The sequence below is a fragment of the Callithrix jacchus genome, chromosome 8 (genome assembly GCF_049354715.1).
Source record: "Callithrix jacchus isolate 240 chromosome 8, calJac240_pri, whole genome shotgun sequence".
Taxonomy (NCBI): Eukaryota; Metazoa; Chordata; class Mammalia; order Primates; family Cebidae; genus Callithrix; species Callithrix jacchus.
The window spans coordinates 44,084,636-44,089,839 of NC_133509.1; the positions used below are offsets into that span (position 1 = coordinate 44,084,636).

The 5,204-nt window shown below is 37.2% G+C and overlaps 1 non-coding gene across 1 annotated transcript; it reads right to left on the bottom strand.

Moving 5' to 3' along the window:
• Nucleotides 1–3,392: 3,392 nt before the first annotated feature.
• Nucleotides 3,393–3,496, bottom strand: LOC118145286 (U6 spliceosomal RNA). The gene has a single exon (XR_004730412.1). It is a non-coding gene; the product is annotated as a U6 spliceosomal RNA (small nuclear RNA).
• Nucleotides 3,497–5,204: the final 1,708 nt, after the last annotated feature.

The following is a 5,204-nucleotide window of genomic DNA, read 5'->3' on the forward strand; positions in this document are numbered from 1 at the left end:
TGTATGGCATATGAGTTTCTACTCTTTTATTTTGAACTGTTTTTGTTTTTTTCATTTTCCGTGAGTTTCTTGTAGATAGAATGTAATCAGGTGTCTTTAATTTTAAAAATTGAGATAAAATACACAAAATATAAAATTCACCATTTTAAACATTTTAAAATGTATAATTTAGTGGTTTTTAGACTATTCACAACGTTGTGCAGCTGTCATCAATATTTAATCTCAGAACATTTCCATCATTCCAAAAACAACTCATACCTGTTAGCAGTCAGTTCCAATTCTCTCCTTGCTTCAACCCTGACAATCACTCATTTACTTTATTTCTCTATGGATTTCCATATTATGGATATTTCATATAAATGCCATATACAATATGTGGCCTATTATGTCTGTCTTCTTTCAGAATGTTTTGAAGTTTCGTCTATATTATAGCATGTATCATTCATTCATTTCTTCTTATGGTTGAACAAGTTTTATTGCATGGATATATTACATTTTATTTATCCATCTCATCAGTTGATACGCACTTGGGTTGTTTTCACTTTCTGGCTATTTTGAAGAATGCTGCTATGAACATTCATTTACAGCTTTTTGTGTGAACATGTTTTCCCTTCTCTTGGGCATATACATGGGAGTGGAACAGCTGAGTCATGTGGTACCTCTATTTTTATCTTTTTGAGAACTGCTAAACTGTTTCCCACAGTGGCTGAACCATTTTGTTTCCCAATAGGTTTGACATTAAAAAAAATGACATATAGCTTTCTCTGCTGCAAGCTTCCAAGATGACAAAGAAAAGAAGGAACAACAGTTGTGCCAAAAAGGGCTGTGGCCATGTTCAGCTTAATTCGCTGCACAAATTGTGCCCAATGTGTGCCCAAGGCCAATAAGACCAGTAAGAAATTCGTCATTTGAAACATAGTGGAGGTCACAGTAGTCAGGGGTATTTCCAAAGCGGGCGTCTTTGATGCCTATGTACTTCCCAAGCTCTATGTGAAGCTACATTACTGTGTGAGTTGTGCAATTCACAGCAAAGTAGTCAGGAATCAATCTCGTGAAGCCTGCAAGGACCGGACACCCCCACCCCGATTTAGACCTGTGGGTGCTGCCCCACGAGCCCCACTAAAACCTCTGTAAGGAGCTGAGTAAAAGACTGAAGATGGGCCGGGCACGGTGGCTCACGCCTGTCATCCCAGCACTTTGGAGGCCGAGGCAGGTGGATCACGAGGTCAAGAGATTGAGACCATCCTGGTCAACATGGTGAAACCCTGTCTCTACTAAAAATACAAAAAAGTAGCTGGGCATGGTGGCACATGCCTGTAATCCCAGCTACCCAGGAGGCTGAGGCAGGAGAATTGCCTGAACCCAGGAAGCGGAGGTTGCGGTGAGCCGAGATCACGCCATTGCACTCCAGCTCGGTAACAAGAGCGAAATTCCGTCTCAAAAAAAAAAAAAAAAGACTGAAGATAACTATTCTATTCTCTGGAGAAAAATAAAATGGAAATTGTACTTGAAAAAAAAATGACACATAACATTCTTTTTTATTTAGTGTGTTTACATCATTTACATTAAATGAAATTATTGATATGGTCAGATTTAAATATATTGTCTTGCTAGTTTTTGCTATTTGTTTAATTTGTCCTTTTTTCTCTTTCTGTCTTTTTCTGTCTGCTCTTGAATTGTGTATTTTTTTTGTAACTCAGTATTCATCTTTACTGTTGGTTTACTTACACTTCTTTTTGACTTTTTAGTGGTTGACATAGAATTTATAATGCATGTCTTAGTTAATCACAGTTTACCTTCAGATAACATTATATCACTCACATGTAATGTTAGTACTTTACAACAGGATACCCCCAGTTGCTCCCTCCAGGCTGTTTTCTATCATTTTCTTATATTTCACCTTTACATATGTTGTAAACCTAAAGTACTCTATTTTTTCTTTAAAAAGTTGGTAATCTTTTAGAACAATTATCATAAGGAAAAAAAGTCTTTTATCTTCATCATTTCTTTGTGTAGATTTAAATTTCTGTCTAGCTCTGATTCTTTCTGAAGTTTTTTTTGACACTTCTGTTTATATTTGTCTGAAAATCTTTATTTCTTCTTTATGTTTGAGAGATAGTTCCATAACATTCTGGTTTGACAATTTTTTCAGCACTTTAAATATTTATTTTCATTCTTTCCTAGCTTGTATAATTCCTGATTAATAATCTACTTCAGTTCTTTTTTTTAAAAATGGATTAAATATTTATTTATTTATTTTCTTTTTTTTTTATTATTGCATTTTAGGTTTTGGGGTACATGTGCAGAACATGCAAGATAGTTGCATAGGTACACACATGGCAGTGTGTTTTACTGCCTTCCTCCCCTTCACACACATTTGGCATTTCTCCCCAGGCTATCCCTCCCCAGCTCCCCCCGCCGCTGTCCCTCCCCTACTCCCCCAATAGACCCCAGTGTGTAGCACTCCCTTCCCTGTGTCCATGTGTTCTCATTTTTCATCACCTGCCTATGAGTGAGAATATGTGGTATTTCATTTTCTGTTCTTGTGTCATTTTGCTGAGAATGATGTTCTTCAGATTCATCCATGTCCCTACAAAGGACACGAACTCATCATTTTTGATTGCTGCATAATATTCCATGGTGTATATATGCCACATTTTCCCAGTCGAGTCTATCATCGATGGGCATTTTACTTCAGTTTTTATCTTTGTGGCTCTATTTGTAACATGTCTTTTTACTTCTGGGTGTCTTTAAGATTATCTCTTTATCTTTCACTTTTAGCACTTTCAATATCCAGGTGGTTTTATTTTTGCTGCTCTTGTTTATCCTATTTATGGTTCTCTGACCTTCTCAGATCTGTGGCTCCATGTCTTACATTATTTTGGAAAAATATTAACCATTAACTCTCCAAATATTTATTTGGTTTCTCTCTCTTCTCTGTCATTTCCACTCCTAATGCCACCCACAGGGATTACCACTCTACATATGGTACACCGTTTGATATGATACCACAGCTCTTGGGTGCTCTAAGCTATTTTTATTTTCCCACTGTCTTTTTTGTCCTTCAATTTGGATAATTTCTATTGACCTACATTTAATTTCACTGACTTTCCTTGATGTTTTGAGTGCATTGAAAGTAATCTTCATCTCTGTTACCATGTTTTATTTCTAGCATTTCCATTAATTTCTTGTAATTTTCATTTCTCTGCTGAAATGCTGTGTTCTTGTGCATGTTGTTAATTTTTTCCCACTAGAACCATATGAATTGTAGTTATTTTAAGTTACTTGTTGGATAATTTTAAGGTCTACGTTATCTGTTGAATCTTGTTTTTTTGGTTGCATTGTTTTTTGACAGTGAGTTGTTTTTTCTTGCTTTTACATGTCTGTCTCTTTTTTTAATGAAAGTCTTCATGAATTTGTGTCATCCTTGCACAGGGCCATGCTAATCATCTCTGTATCATTCCAATTTCAGTGTATGTACTGCCAAAGAGAGCACTTTCCTAATGTTCAATTAATTGCCAGAGAGAGTGTAGAACAGTAAGATTTAGGTAAGTAGTATTTATATCTGAAAATGTTCAGGCATTTTTTTTTCTTTTCTTTTTTTTAATTTGTTTGTTTCTTTATTTTATTTTTTTAATTTTTTATTGGATTTTAGGTTTTGGGGTACATGAGCAGAGCATGCGAGACAGTTGCGTAGGTACACACATGGCAGTGTGCTTTGCTTTTCTTCTCCCCTTCACCCACATTTGGCATTTCTACCCAGGCTATCCCTCCCCACCTCGCCTTCCCACTGGCCCTCCCCTTTTCCCCCCAATAGACCCCAGTGTTTAGTACTCCCCTTTCTGTGTCCATGTGTTATCATTTTTCATCACCCACCTATGAGTGAGAATATGCGGTATTTCATTTTCTGTTCTTGTGTCAGTTTGCTGAGGATGATGTTCTCCAGATTCATCCATGTCCCTACAAACGACACAAACTCATCATTTCTGATTGCTGCATAATATTCCATGGTGTATATGTGCCACATTTTTCCAATCCAGTCTATTATCAATGGGCATTTGGGTTGATTCCAGGTCTTTGCTATTGTAAACAGTGCTGCAATGAACATTCGTGTACATGTGTCCTTATAGTAGAACGATTTATAGACTTTTGGATATATACCCAGTAATGGGATTGCTGGGTCAAATGGAATTTCTATTTCTAAGGCCTTGAGGAATCGCCACACTGTCTTCCACAATGGTTGAACTAATTTACACTCCCACCAACAGTGTAAAAGTGTTCCTTTTTCTCCACATCCTCTCCAGCATCTGTTGTCTCCAGATTTTTTAATGATCGCCATTCTAACTGGCGTGAGATGGTTTCTCAATGTGGTTTTGATTTGCATCTCTCTGATGACCAGTGACGATGAGCATTTTTTCATATGATTGTTGGCCTCATATATGTCTTCTTTCGTAAAGTATCTGTTCATATCCTTTGCCCACTTTTGAATGGGCTTGTTTGTTTTTTTTCATGTAAATCTGTTTGAGTTCTTTGTAAATTCTGGATATCAGCCCTTTGTCAGATGGGTAGACTGCGAAAATTTTTTCCCATTCTGTTGGTTGCCGATCCACTCTAGTGACTGTTTCTTTTGCCGTGCAGAAGCTGTGGAGTTTGATTAGGTCCCATTTGTCTATTTTGGCTTTTGTTGCCAATGCTTTTGGTGTTTTGTTCATGAAGTCCTTGCCTACTCCTATGTCCTGGATAGTTTTGCCTAGATTTCCTTCTAGGGTTTTTATGGTGCCAGGTCTTATGTTTAAGTCTTTAATCCATCTGGAGTTAATTTTAGTGTAAGGTGTCAGGAAGGGGTCCAGTTTCTGCTTTCTGCACATGGCTAGCCAGTTTTCCCAACACCATTTGTTAAACATGGAATCCTTTCCCCATTGCTTGTTTTTGTGAGGTTTATCAAAGATTGTATAGTTGTATGTATGTTGTGTTGCCTCCAGTGCCTCTGTTTTGTTCCATTGGTCTATATCTCTGTTTTGGTACCAGTACCATGCTGTTTGGATTACTGTAGCCTTGTAGTATAGTTTGAAATTCGGTAGTGTGATGCCCCCTGCTGTGTTCTTTTTGCTTAGAATTGACTTGGCTATGCGGGCTCTCTTTTGGTTCCATATGAAGTTCATGGTGGTTTTTTCCAGTTCTGTGAAGAAAGTCAATGGTAGCTT